The sequence below is a fragment of the Ranitomeya imitator genome, chromosome 5 (genome assembly GCF_032444005.1).
Source record: "Ranitomeya imitator isolate aRanImi1 chromosome 5, aRanImi1.pri, whole genome shotgun sequence".
NCBI lineage: Eukaryota > Metazoa > Chordata > Amphibia > Anura > Dendrobatidae > Ranitomeya > Ranitomeya imitator.
In genome coordinates, this window is record NC_091286.1 from 279,129,616 (window position 1) to 279,150,924 (window position 21,309).

The window sequence follows — 21,309 nt, forward strand, 5'->3', positions numbered from 1 at the left end:
AATATTAGGTTAATAATAAAAGTTACAATACAGGTCAGGTAATGCTTAACTATTGTCCTAAACATTCCCCCTCTGTGTAATACAAGCATATATGTATATGTCCGACACATGAAGTCCGATCCTCACCTGCTCTTAGAAACACATTATAGAACGGTTAGAATCATGGATCTTAATATTCCTTTCTGACTTTCCGAAGACTTTGAATTTCGTGATGTAAGATTTCTTCACAATGGAAGGAATATATTGTTTCAGAAAATACTGCAAAGTATTTTGTTTTCATCCTACTCTATCGCCTTACGGTACACTGGGGCCATTTGATGTCATTATGGTGTAATAACCTTGTGTTATTGTAGGAGATACTATCTCTACAGGTTCTTGTGTGAAGGTCCATGCATGTCTGTAAGATTAGAGGTCTTATGGCGTAATAAATTTCAGGGAACCACTATGCTCTCGGTAATGATGACCACTTGTCTAAAGGAGTGTACCGCATCCAATGGCTGGTTGTGACCAACTATGCAGCTTGCCATAGGGGTCCTGGGCTATGCTGTGGCTAGACTACATCAACATTTACAATATTGTATATGTATCCTAATTGCATTATGGTGTCAGAGTGAGATGAATGAAATACCGGTACGCTGTATAATTTCTCTGCAAATATTTGCAAATTCATGATTTCTTGTTTCCTTATAATTAAGTTGTGTCTCCTCAATTTCTGATTGGACGGGACTCCCAAATAGTCACATAAAGCTGAATGTGGCTCAGTAGGTACAACAGACCGGAGTCCTATGGCCTAAGTCAAAGCTTAAGCTGTAAAGTGCCCCCTAGTTATTGGTAAGGCACAGCCTCAATAACTCAATAAGTGTTGAAGAGCTGAACATTCCTTTATCTGGGTGAAACACGATTGACTCATTTTGTAGTTATTTGTCTGGTATACAGAATTCAGCAGACACATTGACTAGTATTTTTAATTTTGGCATGAACTTCCACCATTACTAATGAGGCCCAGGCATGCACTTGCTATGTCTGATGAAACCCTAAGGTTCTGTTAGCACGATGAGTATTTGGTCAGTTTTTGGCGTTGCAGCATTTCTGCGCCGATTTGGTAAATTAGGTTACTTGTGCATTTTAACCCCTTAGTGACAGAGCCAATTTGGTACTTAATGACCAAGCCGATTTTTGCAATTCTGACCACTGTCACTTTATGAGGTTATAACTCTGGAACGCTTCAACGGATCCCGCTGATTCTGAGATTGTTTTTTCGTGACATATTGTACTTCATGTTAGTGGTAACATTTCTTCGATATTACTTGCGATTATTTACTAAAAAAACGGAAATATGGCGAAAATTTTTAAAATTTAGCAATTTTCAAAATTTGAATTTTTATTCCCTTACATCAAAGAGATATGTCATACAAAATGGTCAATAAATAACATTTCCCATATGTCTATTTTACATCAGCACAATTTTGGAATAAAATTTTTCTTTTATTAGGGAGTTATAAGGGTTAAAATTTGACCAGCAATTTTTTATTTTTACAGCAAAATTTACAAAACCATTTTTTTTAGGGACCACCTCACATTTGAAGTCAGTTTGAGGGGTCTATGTGGCAAAAAATGCCCAAAATTGACACCATTCTAAAAACTGCACCCCTCAAGGTGCGCAAAACCACATTCAAGAAGTTTATTAACCCTTCAGTTGCTGCACAGGAACTGAAGCAATGTGGAAGGAAAAAATGAACATTTTACTTTTTTTCACAAACATTTTACTTCAGAATCAATTTTTTTTATTTTCACAAGTGTAAAAAAAGAAAATGAACCACATAATTTGTTGTGCAATTTGTCCGGAGAATGCCGATACCCCATATGTGGGGAAGGACCACTGTTTGGGTGCACAGTAGAGCTCAGAAGGGAAGGAGCGCCATTTGGCTTTTTCAACATAGAATTCCCTGGAATTGAGATCGGACACCATGTCGCGTTTGGAGAGCCGCTGATGTGCCTAAACAGTGGAAACCCCCCACAAGTGACACCATTTTGGAAACTAGACCCCTTAAGGAACTTATCTAGGTGTGTGGTCAACACAAGTTTATAACGTAGAGCCGAAAAAATTAAAAATCATTTTTTTTCACAAAAATGATCTTTTCACCCCCAATTTTTTATTTTCCCAAGGGTAGCAAGACAAATTGGACCCCAAAAGTTGTTGTGCAATTTGTCTTGAGTATGTCGATACCCCGTATGTGGGGGTAAACCTCTGTTTGGGTGCACAGTAGAGCTCAGAAGGGAAGGAGCGCCATTTGACTTTTTCAACATAGAATTCTCTGGAATTGAGATCGGACACCATGTCGCGTTTGGAGAGCCGCTGATGTGCCTAAACAGTGGAAACCCCCCACAAGTGACACCATTTTGGAAACTAGACCCCCTAAGGAACTTATCTAGGTGTGTGGTCAACACTTTGAACACCCAAGTGCTTCACACAAGTTTATAACGTAGAGCCGAAAAAATTAAAAATCATTTTTTTTTCACAAAAATGATCTTTTCACCCCCAATTTTTTATTTTCCCAAGGGTAGCAAGACAAATTGGACCCCAAAAGTTGTTGTGCAATTTGTCCTGAGTATGTCGATACCCCGTATGTGGGGGTAAACCACTGTTTGGGAGCACTGCGGAGCTTGGAAGGGAAGGAGCGCCGTTTGAATTTTTAATCTCTTAATTGTGAGAGCGGACGCCATTTTGGGTTTGTAGATGTGCCTAACAGCAGAAACCCCCCACAACTCACCCCGTTTTGGAAACTACACCCCTCAAAGATTTTAATCAGGGGTATATTGAGCAATTTGAACCCACATGTATGACACAGAGTTTGATAACATTAGGTCGTCATATTGAAAAAATTCATTTTTTTCCACGAGAATCTTGTTTTAGACCTGAATGTCTCACTTTTTCAGAAATAACATCAAAAAGTGGACCCCACAATTCGTTACCCACTTTATTATGAGCGCAGCGATATCCCATATGTAGTCAAAAAGTTCTGTTTGGACAAATGGCAGGGCTTGGACAGAAAGGGGCACAATGTGACAAATTTGGCTTTATTTGAAATTGAAGATCCAGGACCCATTCAAAGCTTCTAGAGACATTGAGCAAAAAAGAAAATCCTTCCAGGAATTATTACTCACAGAGGGAGGCATGCTCCTAAAACACAATGGCTGACTATAAAATTGGTCTTGCTAACAAGACAGTTGTCCCGCATTTGCGTATATTGTAGCAGGAAGAATAAACTGTACTGGAATGAAGGGCAAAATGTGTAGGAAAATGCAGCCAACTATGTGGCAAAGCGGAGTTTGTTCCAAAGATGAGAGAACACCATCAGGGCTAGAATGGCAGACACTTTCAGAGACTGGTCGTACAACGTCCTTTTAGCTCCATCAATCCCTATATGAGAGACGAATGTGCCAATAGACGTGGTACACCATAGCAAGCTCCCACCCGCCAAGGTCAGAACCGCTATATGCACAAAACAACCAGTTCTCTATAGAAAGTATTGTCTGGTACCAGAGGTTCGGCAAGAACCATAAAGTAAAGCCCATAGTGTATAAGTACGGAACTTCCTAATTTTTTTAGAAATCCTACAATAAAATGATCATGCCCGTATCATCAACATAAATATAAGTAATATAAATGGAAACCAAAGTTTTGTGTAGCAAGAGTCATAAAGCAGTCAAAGTTAGATAAATGGTCAAAAATGTTTGTGAGTAATCAAGTCCTAGAATTCATTTTCAGATGATTTCACTTTTCAAGATCATTTCTGGGGTCCACATTCTAACGCTTATTGACATAGGTACGTGGACGAGAATTTGTTGGAATAGTAGTTTGGTATGGGATTGATCGAGTCGTAGAATTTTCAGATGACCTGACTTTGCAAGAACATTTGTGGGGTCCACACTCTAGAGCGTACAGACGTGGGTACGTGGATGAGAATTTGTTGGGATAGTAGTTTGGTATGGGATTGATCGAGTCGTAGAATTTTCAGATGACCTGACTTTGCAAGAACATTTGTGGGGCACACACTCTAGAGCGTACAGACGTGGGTACGTGGACGAGAATTTGTTGGGATAGTAGTTTGGTATGGGATTGATCAAGTTCTGGAATTAATTGTGAAATGGGGTAAAATGGGATCTACTAATTTAAAATATTATTTATCAATTGTTCCAAATTGTACTACTGGGGCCACTAAGCAGAAAATAAAAATTATTGAAAAAAAGCAAACTAATAATTGTAGGTGGTGTGGTAGGTCTCAAAACAGGGGGAGATACAAAGGCCTGGTTGGGATGGGCATGTGGGGCAATAAAATCGGGAATCACTCCGCCTGCCATGCTTTCTGCAAACTCGGCACCTTTTTTGAGGATACCTTTGGGTGGGAGTGACAGGGACAGGGTGAGGAAAATGGCGTTCTGACAGTCTCCGGGAATCCTCAGAGTCGAAGGCTTCCCCCGGTGCCATGGACTCAAATATGAGGCTCTCTACTACTTTTTCCTGAAAGTGCAGGAAAGTTAGCGGTCCTTGAGATTTTTATATAGGACAAAGCTGTTGTAGGTGGCAGTCTGAATTAGATAGATTCCCACCTTTTTATACCACGCCCTGGTCTTCCTCTTGACCAGGTATGGTTGCAGAACCTGGTCTGACAGGTCTACGCCACCCATATGTCTGTTATAGTCTGTGACGCAGACTGGTTTTTCTTTGTCCCTGGTGGCACCCCTCTCTCTGACCGTCACAGTGGTGTCCGTATGCAGTGTGGAAAGCATATAGACGTCCTTCCTGTCTTTCCACTTCACTGCAAGAAGTTGGTCGCTTGCAAGTGAAAATGACGCCCCCCTCTCCAAACGTCTGGACACCAACTGTGACGGAAACCCCACTCTGTTTTTCCTCACTGTCCCACAGGCCCCTGTATTTGCAGCATGGAGGGATTTGTATAGGGGGATACTCGTGTAATAGTTATCGGTATACACGTGGTACCCTTGATTGAGAAAGGGCGTCATTAGCTCCCAGACAATTTTGCCTGGGATACCAATTGTCTGGGGGCAGTTTGGGGGGTTTATTTGGCGGTCCCTACCTTCATAAATTAGGAAGGTGGACGTGTACCCTGATGAGCTCTCGCAAGCTTTATATAATTTTACGCCGTATTTGGCTCTCTTGGAGGGAATAAATTGGCGGAATAACAGACGGCCCTTGTAGCTCATCAAGGACTCGTCGACTGCCATATTTTGCTCTGGGGTATAGGAATTTAGAAAGGAAGTTTTTAGGAGGGAAATTAGGGGTCTTAATTTATTTAGCCGATCGTAGTTGGGGTCAGTTCTTGGGAGAGCTTGGGAATTGTCACTGAAGTGGAGGAATCTCATCAGGGCTTTGTAACGGGCTCGGGACATGATGGCTGCAAATACAGGGGTGCAGTGGACAGCTTTTGTTGCCCAGTAAGAGCGGAGAGTGGGTTTTTTTACTATACCCATATTCAGGGTGAGGCCTAAGAATTTTTTTATTTCAGGGACATTTGTGGGGATCCAGGAACGGGAATGAAAGGCAGTGGGTTTTTGGGAAATATATTGCCGGGCATATAGATTTGTTTGGTGGACGATTAATTGCAGGACTTCGGGGCTAATGAAAATTTCAAAAAAATCAATGGGGGTAAAATTGGCGACATCTACTTTTATTCCAGGGACTGCAGAAAAAGGGGGAATTTGAGGGGAAAATGAGGTGTCATTATACCACAGCGGTGGGGGGACTGCGGTACTTGGTCCTGCCTCTGAAGCTTCAGCAGTGACGAACGACTCCGCTACCACCGGGCTGGGGGATCCCGTGGAGGAAGAGTCGTCATCACTGTCTGAAAACTGCTCAACTTCAGGGGCAGAATCTGTTTCGCTGCCGGAGCTGCCGGAGCAAAGCAGGCTGTAAACTTGCTCCGCGCTAAAAGTTCTGCGGGCCATTTTATCTAATTCCTCCCCTAACCCTAACCCTAACCCTAACCCTAAAAAATTAAAAAAAAAAAAAATTATAATTTTTTTTTTCTTTTTCTTTTTTTATAATCCTCTGCTGATGATGCAGGGATTACGGAGAACGGGGGTGGGTAAATTGGATGCTGGCGGAGGCAGATATTATGTTTTTTGTAACTGACAGGGCAGCACTTGAACTGTAGTCTCTCTCTCTTCTCTCCTAGAACAACTACAAGGAGAGAAGAGAAAGGTACAGCCCAAGTGCTGCCATGTTTATCAAATATTAGGGGTTTTGATCACTGTAATTGGACATATTACAGTAATCAAAACCCAGCAGCCAATGAGAAAATTCTCATAGGTTGCTGGGTGTCTGCTGGCAGATCATGGCAGGCGCACTGCGCATGCGCCTGCCATTTTCTTCCAGCAGAGAAGAAGAAGGGGGGCCAGGAGCCATGGGCTGAGGACCGGGGACCACGGACTGAGGACCGGGGACCGGGGACAGGAGCAGGCGGTATGGTGGGGGGCTCGGGGGCTCTATTTCTCTCCCTTCTGATGTGCGATCACATCAGAGGGGAGAGAAATGCAAAGCATTTTTTTTTTCACAAACTATTTGCAGCAATCGCAACCCCGGGGGTCTGTAAAGACCCCCTGGATTGCGATCGCTCCAGGGGTCGGTAAAAACCGACCCCAATACACCGGGGGAAGCTAGGTTTTGGCGGGCGCAAGCGCAGATGCGCCATTTTAGAGCCCGCACCGGAAGGGGGAGGGTCGGGGACCGGGGGGGCACCTTCACCGGTACATTAGGTACCGTGGGGGGCTCGGGGGACCCTATTTCTCTCCCCTCTAATGTCCGATCACATTAGAGGGGAGAGAAACACAACGCAAATCGCGTTTTGTTTTTTTTCGATCGCCGGTAAACGGTTAATTACCGGCGATCGCAAATGCGGGGTGGGTAAAAAACCCCCCGAATCATGTTTTCTGGGGTCTCGGCTACCCCCGGCAGCCGAGACCCCGGAGAAATTCGGCCTCTGGGGGGCGCTATACACTTTTTCCACAGCGCCGTTAATTAACGGCGCTGTGATTTAAGTACCCTTAGCGGCCGCCGTTAAAAGGCGTATCGGCGGTCGCTAAGGGGTTAAATGCATTTTTGACGCTGCGGTTTTTGTTTTTTTCATGTTTTAAATAAAGCTGCTTTGTTTGTGATACTTCCTGGTATTTGGCTTTGGCAAAACTTTATTGATACAGTCGTGTTAGGTTTACATGTCTTATTAGTGCTTTTCCTCAGCGGAAACATACTAAAAACGTGTGTGTTTTTACTTTCAGATTTTCCACATCTAATATAAATATATGGGGAAAATCCGCCCAAAATACTCAGCGTACCCGGAAGAGAAATTGACATGTTTCAGATTTCAGTAACACACTGTGAGAAGTCAGTTTACGCAGTATAAAAGAAGCACGGTGGCCATGAGATTTCTATAGATCTCATCCACTGGAGCTGTAAGACGCTGCGCTTTTTGCTCAGCGAAAATTTGAAGCATCAAAACCTCATTGTGTGAACTTAACCTAAAATAATGATCATGTTACAGTGATTTACATCAGGGCTTCTCAAACTAAGCATTTATTTTTGCAATGTAATGATATATCGCTCCTGAAGTCGAGGAATATTTAGTTGATGCATTCGTTTCTGCCTCTCTTTCTCTTCTCTCTCTCCATGTAGTATCTTCTCCTGAAAATGAGACTAGAGAGATAGATTTATTATTGAATTTGCATCTATTTTGTGCTGTTTTTTGGTCTATACCTGTTTTTTAATTTGTTCCAAATTCTTCTTTTAATTTGCGCTTTTTTAAAGTCACTTTTTATGTGTTTCCAGATGTTTTCATCTGATTCACCATTTGCAACTTTTTAAAAAGTTGCAAAATGCACTCCAGTGGTTTTATGTATGTTAGAATTTTTTTTGCAATATTTTGCCAAATGTGCTACTTTTTGCACTCAAAAGGTTGAAGACAAAAATGTAGATGATTTGCTTTGTCAAAAATTAATGAATTGCATGAGCCATTTTTTTCTGCACATAGCCAAGGGCATAGCCACAAGGGGTGTAAATGACAATGTTCACACTCGGGCCCTGGTGTCTGATGAGCTGATGTAAAGTTTTATTACTAAGAGCAGTAGAGCTCTTTTCAATTAATATTAGTAATAGCAATAATTTTGACATTCTTACTCATGCCCTACCATGTGTTTTATATTACTTAATTTGCTCCTTTACTATTACAAATCCCATAAATTTCATTTTATAAATCCCATCAATTTCATATTACATGAGCTGTAATTTACTGATTTACATCTATGAAGTATGGAGAAATACCATCTTAATGTGAATTGAATTATGTAGCATTTTCATGATATTCCATTTAGAAATTCTAAATCCTGCAATATAAATGGGACTATATGAAGGATGCACAATTCATCATCCTGTTGTGATCACCTGAGTGTGAAAGGAATCTAACCTCCTCCAGATTGCGGAAGGGACCGAATCCACTCCACAGTGAGGAAGGAATCTAACACACTCCACAGTGAGGAAGGGACCGAATCCACTCCAGAGTGTGGAAGGAACCAAATGCATTCTAGAGTGTGGAAGGAACCGAATGCATTCTAGAGTGTGGAAGGGACCAAATCCACTCCACAGTGAGGAAGGGACCGAATCCACTCCAGAGTGTGGAAGGAACCAAATGCATTCTAGAGTGTGGAAGGAACCAAATGCATTCTAGAGTGTGGAAGGAACCGAATGCATTCTAGAGTGTGGAAGGGATCAAATCCACTCCAGAGTGAGGAAGGGACCGAATCCACTCCAGAGTGTGGAAGGAACCAAATGCACTCCAGAGTGTGGAAGGAACCGAATGCACTCCAGAGTGTGGAAGGAACCAAATGCACTCCAGAGTGTGGAAGGAACCGAATGCATTCTATAGTGTGGAAGGGACCAAATCCACTCCAGAGTGAGGAAGGGACTGAATCCACTTCACAGTGTGGAAGGGACCGAATCCACTCCAGAGTCTGGAAGGTACCAAATTCACTCCAGAGTGTTGAAGGAACCTAATACACTCCAGAGTATGGAAGGAACCAAATGCATTCCAGAGTGAGGAAGGGACCGAATCCACTCCAGAGTGTGGAATGTTATGATCTGGTGGCCTAGGAGCAGCATGAGACGGACTCTGGAGAAGGTGGTCCCTGTACTGACCGCAAACCCTGAACCTAGCAGCGCTACTAGAAGTAGCCGTGGGGGGTACCTAACACTCCCTAGACCCCCGGCACAGCCTAAGATCTAACTACCCCTAAAGACAGAAACAGGAAACCTATCTTGCCTCAGAGAAAATCCCCAAAGGATAGATAGCCCCCACAAATATTGACTGTGAGAGGAGAGGGAAATAACATACGCAGATATGAAATCAGATTTTAGCATAGGAGGCCATACAAGCTAAAAAGAAAGAATAGAACATAGTACTATGTGGTCAGTGTAAAAACACTAGAAAATATCCACCGCAGAAAATACGGATCACCACATCTGACTAAAGACATGGGGGGTATATCTGCATCTCCAGAAAAATAGCTAGGCTGCAGAAAAACCTTCACAGACCAAGCTGGACAAGACAAAAACATGAAAATGCACAGAACTGTAAGGTCCACAGCAGGTGGACAGCAAAAACAAAGCCAGGACTTATCTTTGTAGAAAAACACAGCAAACTGGAGAGACCAGCAGGGAAGTGAATCCTTCAAGAACAATGGACAACTGGCACTGACTAAAGGATCCAGCAAAGCTATATACCCCAGTCAGTTTTGCAATTAGTAGCTACATCTGTCCACTCCTGCAGTCCAGGCACAACTGCATTACCCTCTACAACCACCGGAGGGAGCCTAAAAGCTGAATTCACAACAGTGGAAGGAACCTAATTCACTCCAGAGTGTGGAAGGGACTGAATCCACTCCAGATTGTAGAAAGGACCGAATCCACTCCAGAGTGTAGAAAGGGCCGAATCCACTCCAGAGTGTAGAAAGGGCCGAATCCACTCCAGAGTGTGGAAGGGACCAAATGCACTCCAGAGTGAGGAAGGAACCAAATGCATTCTAGAGAGTGGAAGGGACCAAATCCACTCCAGAGTGACGAAGGGACTGAATCCACTTCACAGTGTGGAAGGGACCGAATCCACTCCAGAGTCTGGAAGGTACCAAATTCACTCCAGAGTGTTGAAGGAACCTAATACACTCCAGAGTATGGAAGGAACCAAATGCATTCCAGAGTGTGGAAGGGACCGAATCAACTTCAGAGTGAGGAAGGGACGGAATCCACTCCACAGTGTGGAGGGGACCGAATCCACTCCAGAGTGTGGAAGGAACCTAATTCACTCCAGAGTGTGGAAGGGACTGAGTCCACTCCAGATTGTAGAAAGGACCGAATCCACTCCAGAGTGTTTAAGGAATCTAATCCACTCCAGAGTGTGGAAGGGGCCGAATCCACTCCAGAGTGTACAAAGGGCCGAATCCACTCCAGAGTGTAGAAAGGGCCGAATCCACTCCAGAGTGTGGAAGGAACCTAATTCACTCCAGAGTGTGGACAGGACCAAATCCATTCCAGAGTGTAGAAATGATTGAATCCACTGCAGAGTGTGGAAGTAACCTAATCCATTGCAGAGTGTGGAAGAGACCTAATCCACTCCAGAGTGTGGAAGGAACTTAATGCACTCCAGAGTGTGAAAGGGACTGATATAGAAGGGTTAATAGTTTGCCTTTAAGTGCCTTTTGCCTTTAATTGCTAGAATTACTAGAATCTGTTGATGTAGTAGTCTGATGGTCTCCGCTTCAAGGAGACTACACTTCTTATCATGTATGTTCTCAATAGTCAGCCACAACATGTTCTTGGTACGTGGTGACGAATAAAGGTCAGTATGACCCTGGGTGATGGTGGGGGCTACATGAACTACATTGAGAGTTACATTTGTTGTAAATGGTATAAAATACTGCCTTTTGCTGCATTATATCAGATAAAAGTGACTCGCTCACAGAATATGTGGCCTTTGTCTCCAAGAGCGCTTGTAAAATGACGGGCGTAGCCTCCTGATTTGGCCTCACTGGTAATCTGTCATTTGACATTGGGTCAGAACGCAAACAGCTACGACAGTTTTGGTGCCCGAATGGGGCCGTGGTAGCCAGCCTATTCGGAATCCGTATGTGGGAGCTTCCTGGGAGATTGGACACGCAAAACACCAGCTGCAGCAAGGTGAGAAATTTTATTCTTACACTCTGTTTTGCACTTGCAATCTCTCTTCTGGATCTCTCCATACCTCTGGGTAAAAGGCTGCGAACACGGTTCAAAGAATCCACATCACCAGTGAGTTTTGTGTTTTGTCTGTTTATGTCCGCATGAGTGTTGAATAATAGAGTTATAAGATGATAATTGTTATCTGTATTGTTTGTCAATATCCTAATTGGTTGTGTATTTGTGTAGTACAGAGCTGGGATAGGCTCTGTACTGTGTTGTTATTTTGGTCATTTTGGATTGGCAGTACATTATATGAAGCTGTATTTTGTACGTATAAGGCCGTGGTTTTTGTTGTTTGGCCTTAAAGTGCTTTCAGAGTGTCAGTAGACACTGCTGCAGTTTTTTTTATATAGAGTTGTGTTAATTCCAAAGTGCAAAATAGGCAGGCTGTGTGAACCTTGTATGTACATCTATGAGAACCTATGAATGAGATGAGAGGTGAGTAAATGAGTATAATGGATAAATAAATCTCTGATTGATTAGGGGTTCCGTTAGGTGTGGTCCTCTGTATGTGACAGAAGACATTATTCAACTCAATTTGAGCTCCAGAGTATAGAAGGGACAAAATGCACTCCAGAGTGTGGACAGAACCTAATCCACTCCAGAGTGGGTTAGGGACCAAATCCAGTCCAGAGTGTAGAAAAGACCAAATCCACTCCAGAGTGTGGAATGAACCTAATCCTCTCCAGAGTGTGGAAGGGACTGAATCCACTCCAGAGTGTGGAAGGGACCGAATCCACTCCAGAGTGTGGAAGGGACCGAATCCACTCCAGAGTGTGGGAGGGACCTGACCCACTCCAGAGTGTGGAAGGGACTGAATCCACTCCAGAGTGTGGAAGGGCCCGAATCCACTCCAGAGTGTGGAAAGGACCGAATCCACTCCAGAGTGTGGAAGGGACCGAATCCACTTCAGAGTGTGGAAGGGACCTGACCCACTCCAGAGTGTCAAAGGGACAGAATCCACTCCAGTGTGTGGGACAGAATCCACTCCATAGTGCAGTGTGACACAGAATCGTTGCTCTTGTTAGTTAATCATGCTCTCCTAACTCAACTTCATATGAATTCTTTCCCAGCAATAATAGGGCATTTGTTGAAGCTTCTGAGAGATGCCCATTTATTCTATGAAAGGAACATAGGCCACTAGTGATTAATGAACTGTCCAGGCTGAATGTGCTTTTCTTTGTAGCACTAAAACAGGAAACACATCCAGTATGGGACTTAGCGGGTCCTAACAAATGGACCTCAGCTGTATACTGACATGGCGACATGTGTCCTCAGAGTTTCTTGGTGCCTCTCATGGATGCTTGAATAAAATCATTCCAATGATTGAAATGCAGTTACATGTCTAGACAGTCGCAGAATATGAATGCTTAATAGCCTTGTTAAATCACTATACTACTATGAATTTGCTGGATTACAGAAGAGACACATAATTCTTCAATATATCAATATATGAGTTGAGGGAGAAGAAAGGAAACATACATATATATATATATAATTAAATAGTATTTAGAAAGGGAGCATTATTCCCACCAACAAATGGTTCTTATTTTATCCTCTTCAAAAAAAAAAAAAAAATCAGGCTAAGCTGGTACACAGTGAACACTAGCGTATGGCGTGAGGGAACAGTGCATGACAAAGAGATTTAAAGGGAACCTGTCAACTGGGAAAATGTTATTTACCTGTGGATATAGGGTTAATCTAGGGTAAGTAGCATCATAATGCTGCCCTATTAAAAGTGTTGCTGCCAGGAGAAAATGAATTTATTTTCTCCCGAGAGCCACCAGCTTTCAGTTATGTGGACATCTGTGAGGAGCGATCTTTCAGTCAAAATGGTGGGCATGCTTACAGTCTCCAGTATAGTGAGCAGTAATTGTAGCTCTGTGCATGCCACATGACTGACTGCCGGTATCTCCGGGTTGGAAAGAAGTTAATTTTCCTCCAGTAGCCACCTTTCTGCCTGGCAGAATTGTAATATTACTGACCTGCAGATTAACCATGTATCTGTAGGTTATTGTTTATTGTTATTATTATGCTTTTCTTATAAAGTGCAATTAATTCCATTATCATCATTGTCCCCATCAGGACTCACAATCTAAATTCCCTATCACTATGTCTTTAGAATGTGGGAGGAAACTGGAGTACGTGGAGGAAACCCACGCAAATTCAGGGACAATGTACGAACTCCTTGCAGATGTTGTCTTTGGTGGAATTTGAACCCAGAACACCAGCGCTGACAAGCAGCAGTGCTAACCACTGAGCCACCATGCTGGTTATAGGGATTATGTCACCAGGTTTTTTCTACCTCACGTGAGAGCCACAAAATGTAGGCAAAGAGGCTCTGAATTCAACGATGCATCACTTAGTTTACTGGGTGCAGCAGTTGTGACACAGTCAGAGTTCTTAGATGCAAAGCTAACTCCGCCCACACCACAGCTAACCCCGCCCACACCAGAAAATGTATGTACATAGGAGTAGGCAGAGTCCGATGACTGCTTGCAAGCCAGCTAGTCAGAGTAATGATAATGACCAGGTGATAAAACCTTCTCTGTAAGTAGACAACAGCACACAGCCTTATACATGACACATTGCTGAATTCAGTAGTTTAATCAAAACCTCATGCTGTCGTCAGATTACATAATAAAAACCTGATGACAGATTCACTTTAATAGCATTTTCTCAGTTGACAGGTTCCCTTTAACTTCAGTCAACAAAGAGAGAATCTCTGTCATGCCCCGCTCATTAATGGGAATGTCCGGCCTTATGATGTTAATTTCCTACCCTCGGAATAGGTCATCAATATCAGATCAATTTGGGCTTCACTGCACCCACTGATCATTAGTTTTCAGCCATGTACATTGTTTTGTGAATGTTATAATGGGAGGTAAACTGCAGTACTCAGAAGGGATCACTACAATGTAGGAAGCCTCAGTGTTCCACTACATACAGCACTTAGATCCAGCTGCTTCCAGGGGATTTATGGGGGTGCCAGGTGTCTGCCCCCTACCGACCTCCTGTTGATTACCTTTCCTACAGATAAGCCATCGATATGCTATATGCAATGTCATTAAACGATGCAGAGAAAACACTAAAGAATAATGCTGTTGTACCAGGACATGAGCAATGCTCTTTTATCAGCAAATTCTATTTCACCGCTGCTGCTGTCTGAAGAGATAACATTTCATGTAATAGAATGTGGAAGAGAAATGTGGAAATTGTATGATTATTTTTCCTCTGGAAAATGCTTATACATATTCAGTATTCTGCAATTTTCTATTCAATTATCTCCCCAAATCATTCCATAACACTCTGTGATCCCATTACCTACAAATAAGAAAACAGTAGGCACTCCTATTGTTAATGAAACCAAATCAACAAATAGCTGCTCGCTCAAAGAAGATTATAGGGTTTTCTCCGTAAGTGTTTTTTTTTCTCGTTATTTAACCAGTGATGTAAAGAAAGGCTCAGTCTTAGGCCGGCCTCACACTAGCGAGTTTTATGGACGTATGAGCGCAGAAACTACGTCCGTAAAACTCGCATAACATACGGCACAATTATTCTCTATGCCCCTGCTCCTATCTGCCGTATTTTACTGATCAGTATTATACGGCTTTCTACGGCCGTAGAAAATTGCAGCATGCTGCGTTTGTCACCGTATTGCGCAAATAAAACGTCAATGAAAGTCTATGGAAGCCAGAAAAATACGGATTACACACGGACCAGTGTGACTTGCGAGGAATACGCAGCGGTGTTAGAGAGAAAAGCCGGTAATTCAGTGCGGTGTACAGTAAAATCACACTGAGAGCTTACAGTAGAATAGGTAGAATAAATGTGTACACATAGAATAGGTACGGTATATATATATATATATATATGTCAGTGAGACACATATATGTATATATATTATTACTTCATCCAGCGCGATATAGCAGAAAGAAGGTAATTCAATTACCGGCTTTTGCTTTCTCCTTCCTAAACCCGACATGAAATGAGACCTGGTTACATACAGTAAACCATCTCATATCACCATTTTTTTGCATATTCCACACTACTAATGTTAGTAGTGTGTATATGCAAAATTTGGTCGTTCTAGCTATTAAATTAAAGGGTTAAATGGCGGAAAAAATTGGCATGGGCTCCCGCACAATTTTCTCCGCCAGAGTAGTAAAGCCAGTGACTGAGGGCAGATATTAATAGCCTGGAGAGGGTCCACGGTTATTGGTCCCCCCCTGGCTAAAAACATCTGCCCCCAGCCACCCCAGAAAAGGCACATCTGGAAGATGCGCCTATTCTGGCACTTGGCCACTCTCTTCCCATTCCCGTGTAGCGGTGGGATATGGGGTAATGAAGGGTTAATGCCACCTTGCTATTGTAAGGTGACATTAAGCCAAATTAATAATGGAGAGGCGTCAATTATGACACCTATCCATTATTAATCCAATACTAGTAAAGGGTTTAAAAAAAACACACACATTATTAAAAATTATTTTAATGAAATAAAAACAAAGGTTGTTGTAATAATTTATTCTACGCTCAATCCAATCACTGAAGACCCTCGATCTGTACCAAAAAAAAACAAAAAACAACAATATCCATACCTTCCGAAGATCTGTAAAGTCCAACGATGTAAATCCATCTGAAGGGGTTAAAATATTTTGCAGCAAGGAGTTCTGCTAATGCAGCGCAGCTCCTTGCTGCAAAACCCCGGAGAATGAAGGTAAAGTAGGTCAATGACCTATATTTACCTTCATTTGCGGTGAGGCGCCCCTCTGCTGGCTGTTCCTAGATCGTGGGTACTATCCTAGAAAGCTCCCAGGCTCGAGTTCATATGAGGACAACCAGCAGAGGGCGCCTCTTATGAACTCGAACCTGGGAGCTTTCTAGGATAGTTCCCACAATCTAGGAACAGCCAGCAGAGGGCGCCTCACCGCAAATGAAGGTAAATATAGGTCATTGACCTACTTTACCTTCATTCTCCAGGGTTTTACAGCAAGGAGCTGCGCTGCATTAGCAGAACTCCTTGCTGCAAAATATTTTAACCCCTTCAGATGGATTTACATTGTTGGACTTTACAGATCTTCGGAAGGTATGGATATTGTTGTTTTTTTTTTTTTTTGGGTACAGATCGAGGGTCTTCAGTGATTGGATTGAGCATAGAATAAATTATTACAACAACCTTTGTTTTTATTTCATTAAAATAATTTTTAATAATGTGTGTGTTTTTTTTAACCCTTTACTAGTATTGGATTAATAATGGATAGGTGTCATAATTGACGCCTCTCCATTATTAATTTGGCTTAATGTCACCTTACAATAGCAAGGTGGCATTAACCCTTCATTACCCCATATCCTACCGCTACACGGGAATGGGAAGAGAGTGGCCAAGTGGCAGAGTAGGCGCATCTTCCAGATGTGCCTTTTCTGGGGTGGCTGGGGGCAGATGTTTTTTAGCCGGGGGGGGGGGGGGGGCAATAACCGTGGACCCTCTCCAGGCTATTAATATCTGCCCTCAGTCACTGGCTTTACTACTCTGGCGGAGAAAATTGTGCGGGAGCCCACGCCAATTTTTTCCGCCATTTAACCCTTTAATTTAATAGCTAGAACGGCCAAATTTTGCATATACACACTACTAACATTAGTAGTGTGGAATATGCAAAAAAAAATGGGGATATGAGATGGTTTACTGTATGTAAACCATGTCTGATATCATGTCGGGTTTAGGAAGGAGAAAGCAAAAGCCGGTAATTGAATTACCGGCTTTAAAGCTAACTAGCGCTGTATGAAGTAATAATATATATACATATATGTGCCTACTGACATATATATATATATAGACAGTATATGTTTTTTTTTTTGACACATGGATCCCTTGTATAGCCGTATGTTGGTTTTGCAAGCCTGCGAGAAAAACACGCAGTACGGATGCCATACGGATTACATATGGAGGATGCCATGCGCAAAAAACGCTGACACACCCTGCCTACGGAGGAGCTACGGACCACTATTTTGGGGACTTTTCAGCGTATTACGGCCGTAAAAAACGGACCGTATTTTCATACGCTGAGTGTGAAGCCGGCCTTAGGGTATGTGTCCACGTTCAGGAAACGCTGCGTGTTTGACGCTGCATAGAGACGCAGCATCAAACATGCAGCGTCCAGATGTTACAGCATAGTGGAGGGGATTGAATGAAATCCCATCTCCACTATGTGTGGTAACACGCACCCGGCGGCCCTGCGACTCCGGACATGCGTCGCGTCTTTTAAGATCGCAGCATGTCCGTATTCCTCGCGGTGACGCTGCGTCGCAGCAAGATATAATGCAGGGCCCTATGGTGGGGTGCGATGATCCCGGATGTGTGCTATGAACACATCCGGCATCATCGCGTCCCAGAAGGGGGTGGAGCTTAGCGCGGAGCGGGTTTGCCGCTCCGACCAAACCGCCGGCCATCCTGAAGGTGGACACATACCCTCACGCTGCTATTAGAGAGGTCGAAAATTGTTAAAAGAGCTATCATTTCATCAAAATAGGCCTTTAATCACCTTACAGATTAGCACAATGCGCATTCTTGAGCGCGTAGATTTTTTAGCTTAAAATTCATCAGTTTACCAACACATCATCCTGTGTAAACATGACAAGTGCTGCAGAGAAAAATGATATTCTATATTCACAGAATGATCATATTAGCAATTGTTCTGTTTGCACGGAAATGCGGTCAGCTGGTCTAAATAAGTCATTAATCCCTTTACCCCCAAGGGTGGTTTGCATGTTAATGACCAGGCCAATTTTTACAATTCTGTGCTTCACAGAAGTTTATAATGTAGAGCCGTAAAATAAAAAATAATTTTTCGCCCCCAATTTTTTTATTTTCCCAAGGATAGCAGGAAAAATTGGACCCCAAACGTTGTTGTGCAACTTGTCCTGGGTACGCTGATACCCCATATGCAGGGGTAAGCCACTGTTTGCGTGCATGGTAGGGCTCAGAAGGGAAGGAGCGCCATTTGACTTTTCAATGCAAAATTGGCTGGAATTGAGATGGGATGCCATGTCTCGTTTGGAGAGCCACTGATGTGCCTAAACAGTGGAAACCCCCCAAAATTGACCTCATTTTGGAAAGTAGACCCCCTAAGGAACTTTTCTAGATGTGTGGTGAGCACTTTGAACTCCAAAGTGCTTCACAGAAGTTTATAATGTAGAGCCATGAAAATTTAAAAATCCTTTTTTTTCCACAAAAATGATCTTTTAGCCCCCAATTTTGTATTTTCCCAGGGTATCTGGAAAAATTGGACCCCAAAAGTTGCTGTGCAATTTGTCCTGAGTACGCTGATATCCCATATGTGGGAGAAAACTACTGTTTGGGCGCATGGCAGAGCTCGGAAGGGAAGAAGTGGCGTTTTGGAATGCAGACTTTGATGGAATGGTCTGCGGGCATCACATTGTGTTTGCAGAGCCCATATTGGAAACTAGACCCCCGATGGAACTTATCTAGATTGTAGTGATCACTTTGAACCCCCAAGTGTTTCACTAAAGTTTATAATGCAGAACCGTGAAAATAAAAAATCTTTTTTTTCCCGCAAAAATTATTTTTTAGCCACCAGTTTTGTATTTTCCCATGGGTAACAGGAGAAATTGGACCCCAAAAGTTATTGTCCAATTTGTCCTGAGTACGCTGATATGCCATATATGTTTGGGCGCACGGCAGAGCTCGAAAGGGAAGGAGCACCGTTTTACTTTTTCAATGCAGAATTGTATGTATTGAGATCGGACGTCATGTTGCATATGCAGAGCCCCTGGTGTGCCTAAACAGTGGAAATCTCCCAATTCTAACTCCAACCCTAACCCCAACACAGCCCTAACCCTAATCCCAAGCCTAACCACACCCCTAACTCGAACACACCCCTAACCCTAATCCCAACCCTAACACACCCCTATCCCCAACTCACCCCTAACCTAACTGTAAACGTAATCCAATCCCTAACCTCAACTCTAGCCCCAACCCTAACTTTAGCCCCAACTCTAACTTTAGCCCCAACCCTAACCCTAACTTTAGCCCCAACCCTAACTTTAGCCCCAACCCTAACCCTAACTTTAGCCACAACCCTAACTTTAGCCCCAACCCTAACCGTTACTTTAGCACCAACCCTAACTTTAGCCCCAACCCTAACCCTAAAGGGAAAATGGAAATAAATGCATTTTTTTATTTTACTATTTTTCCCTAAAGGCGGTGATAATGGGGGGTTTGATTTACTATTTATAGCAGGTTTTCATTGCGGATTTTTATGTTTGGCAGCTGTCACACACTAAAAGACGCTTTGTATTGCAAAAAATTTTTTTGCGATAAAACATTCTGAGAGCTATAATTTTTCTATATTTTGGTCCACAGAGTCATGTGAGGTCTTGTTTTTTGCGGGACAAGTTGAAGTTTTTATTGGTATCATTTTCGGGCACATGACATTTTTTGATCGCTTTTTATTCCGATTTTTGTTAGGCAAAATGAACAAAAACCAGCTATTCATGAATTTCTTTTGGGGGGGGGGCGTTTATACCGTTCCGCATTTGGTAAAATTGATGAAGCAGTATTATTCTTTGGGTCAGTACGATTACAGCGATACCTCATTTATATCATTTTTTAATATTTTTTTGCGCTTTTATACAATAAAAACTATTTTATAGAAAAAATTATTTTTGCATCGCTTTATTCTGAGGGCTATAACTTTTTTATTTTTCGCTCATGATGCTGTAATGCTGTATGGTGGCTCTTTTTTTGCGGGACAAGATGACATTTTCGGCAGTACAATGTTTATTTATATCTGTCATTTTGATTGCGTGTTATTCCACATTTTGTTCGGCGGTATGATAATAAAGCATTGTTTTTTGCCTTTTTTTTAACGGTGTTCACTGAAGGGGTTAACTAGTGGGACTGTTTTGTAGGTCGGGTCGTTATGGACACGGCGATACTAAATATGTGTACTTTTATTGTTTTTTTTATTTACATAAAGAAATGTATTTATTGGAACATTTTTTTTTATTTAGGATTTTTTTTTTTACACATGTAAATATTTTTTTTGTCCCAGTGTGGGACATCATGTTATAGTGTCAGATCACTGATCTAACACTTTGCAATGCACTGTGTCAGATCAGCAATCTGACAGGCACTGCAGGAGGCTTGCAAGCCACCTCCCTGCAGGACCCAGAAGGTGCGCCGTAGTCATCTTGGATCCGGGGCCTGCAGGGAGGAGGACGGAGGAGATGCTCGGAGCAACGCGATCACATCGCGTTGCTCCAAGTGTCTCAGGGAAGCACACAGGGAGCCCCCTCCTTGCGTGATGCTTCCCTATGCCGCGGGAACACTGCAATCATGTTTGATCGCAGTGTTCCGGGGGTTAATAGTGTCGGATGTCAGCTGTGATAGTCAGCTGACACCCGGCCGCAAGTGCGGCTGATCACGTTAGACATACTTTTCCGTCCATGGGAGTTAGGGCCCAGGTCACATGGACGGAATAGTGCGTCTAATGGCAGAAAGGGGTTAAAGAAGTACTCCCATAAAAGTTCTTATCCTTGTAATATATTGCAATAATTATATGATAAAGCACTGTGTACTTACAATTGCTCAGTTTGCTTTTCTACACAGCTAATTTCTCTCTTTTCTCTCTTCTATGTAAAAACAGGAAGTCTCTGGTCCCTGCATTTGTCATTCCCCTCTTCACCTCCTGACCCAGCTGCTCTTTCCATCCCCCAGCCAAGGACTTATGCAGTGACTCAGGACTCACACAGGGAAAATTTACCTCCTGTTTCTGTTTTAGAAGGATTCAGCTAGTCAGTTTTTAATCACGTGATGTCTTAAACTTAATGGAAAACAGCAGATTTAGCTTGGTAGAAGGACAAAATGAGCAATTGTAAGTACACATTGTTAGATAATATGATGATTGCAATATATTAAGATGGTAAAAATGATCATGGGAATGCTTCTTTAAACAACTGCAGATTAGCTTGCTTGCAGCCTATCTGCGGTTGTTTAATGGCACATGGCA

At 42.6% G+C, this 21,309-nt stretch overlaps 1 protein-coding gene across 1 annotated transcript in view; it reads left to right on the forward strand.

Moving 5' to 3' along the window:
• Positions 1-21,309, forward strand: part of SLC35F1 (solute carrier family 35 member F1) — a 692,218-nt gene that overhangs the window by 1,326 nt on the left and 669,583 nt on the right. The gene's annotated exons all lie outside the window — the stretch shown is intronic.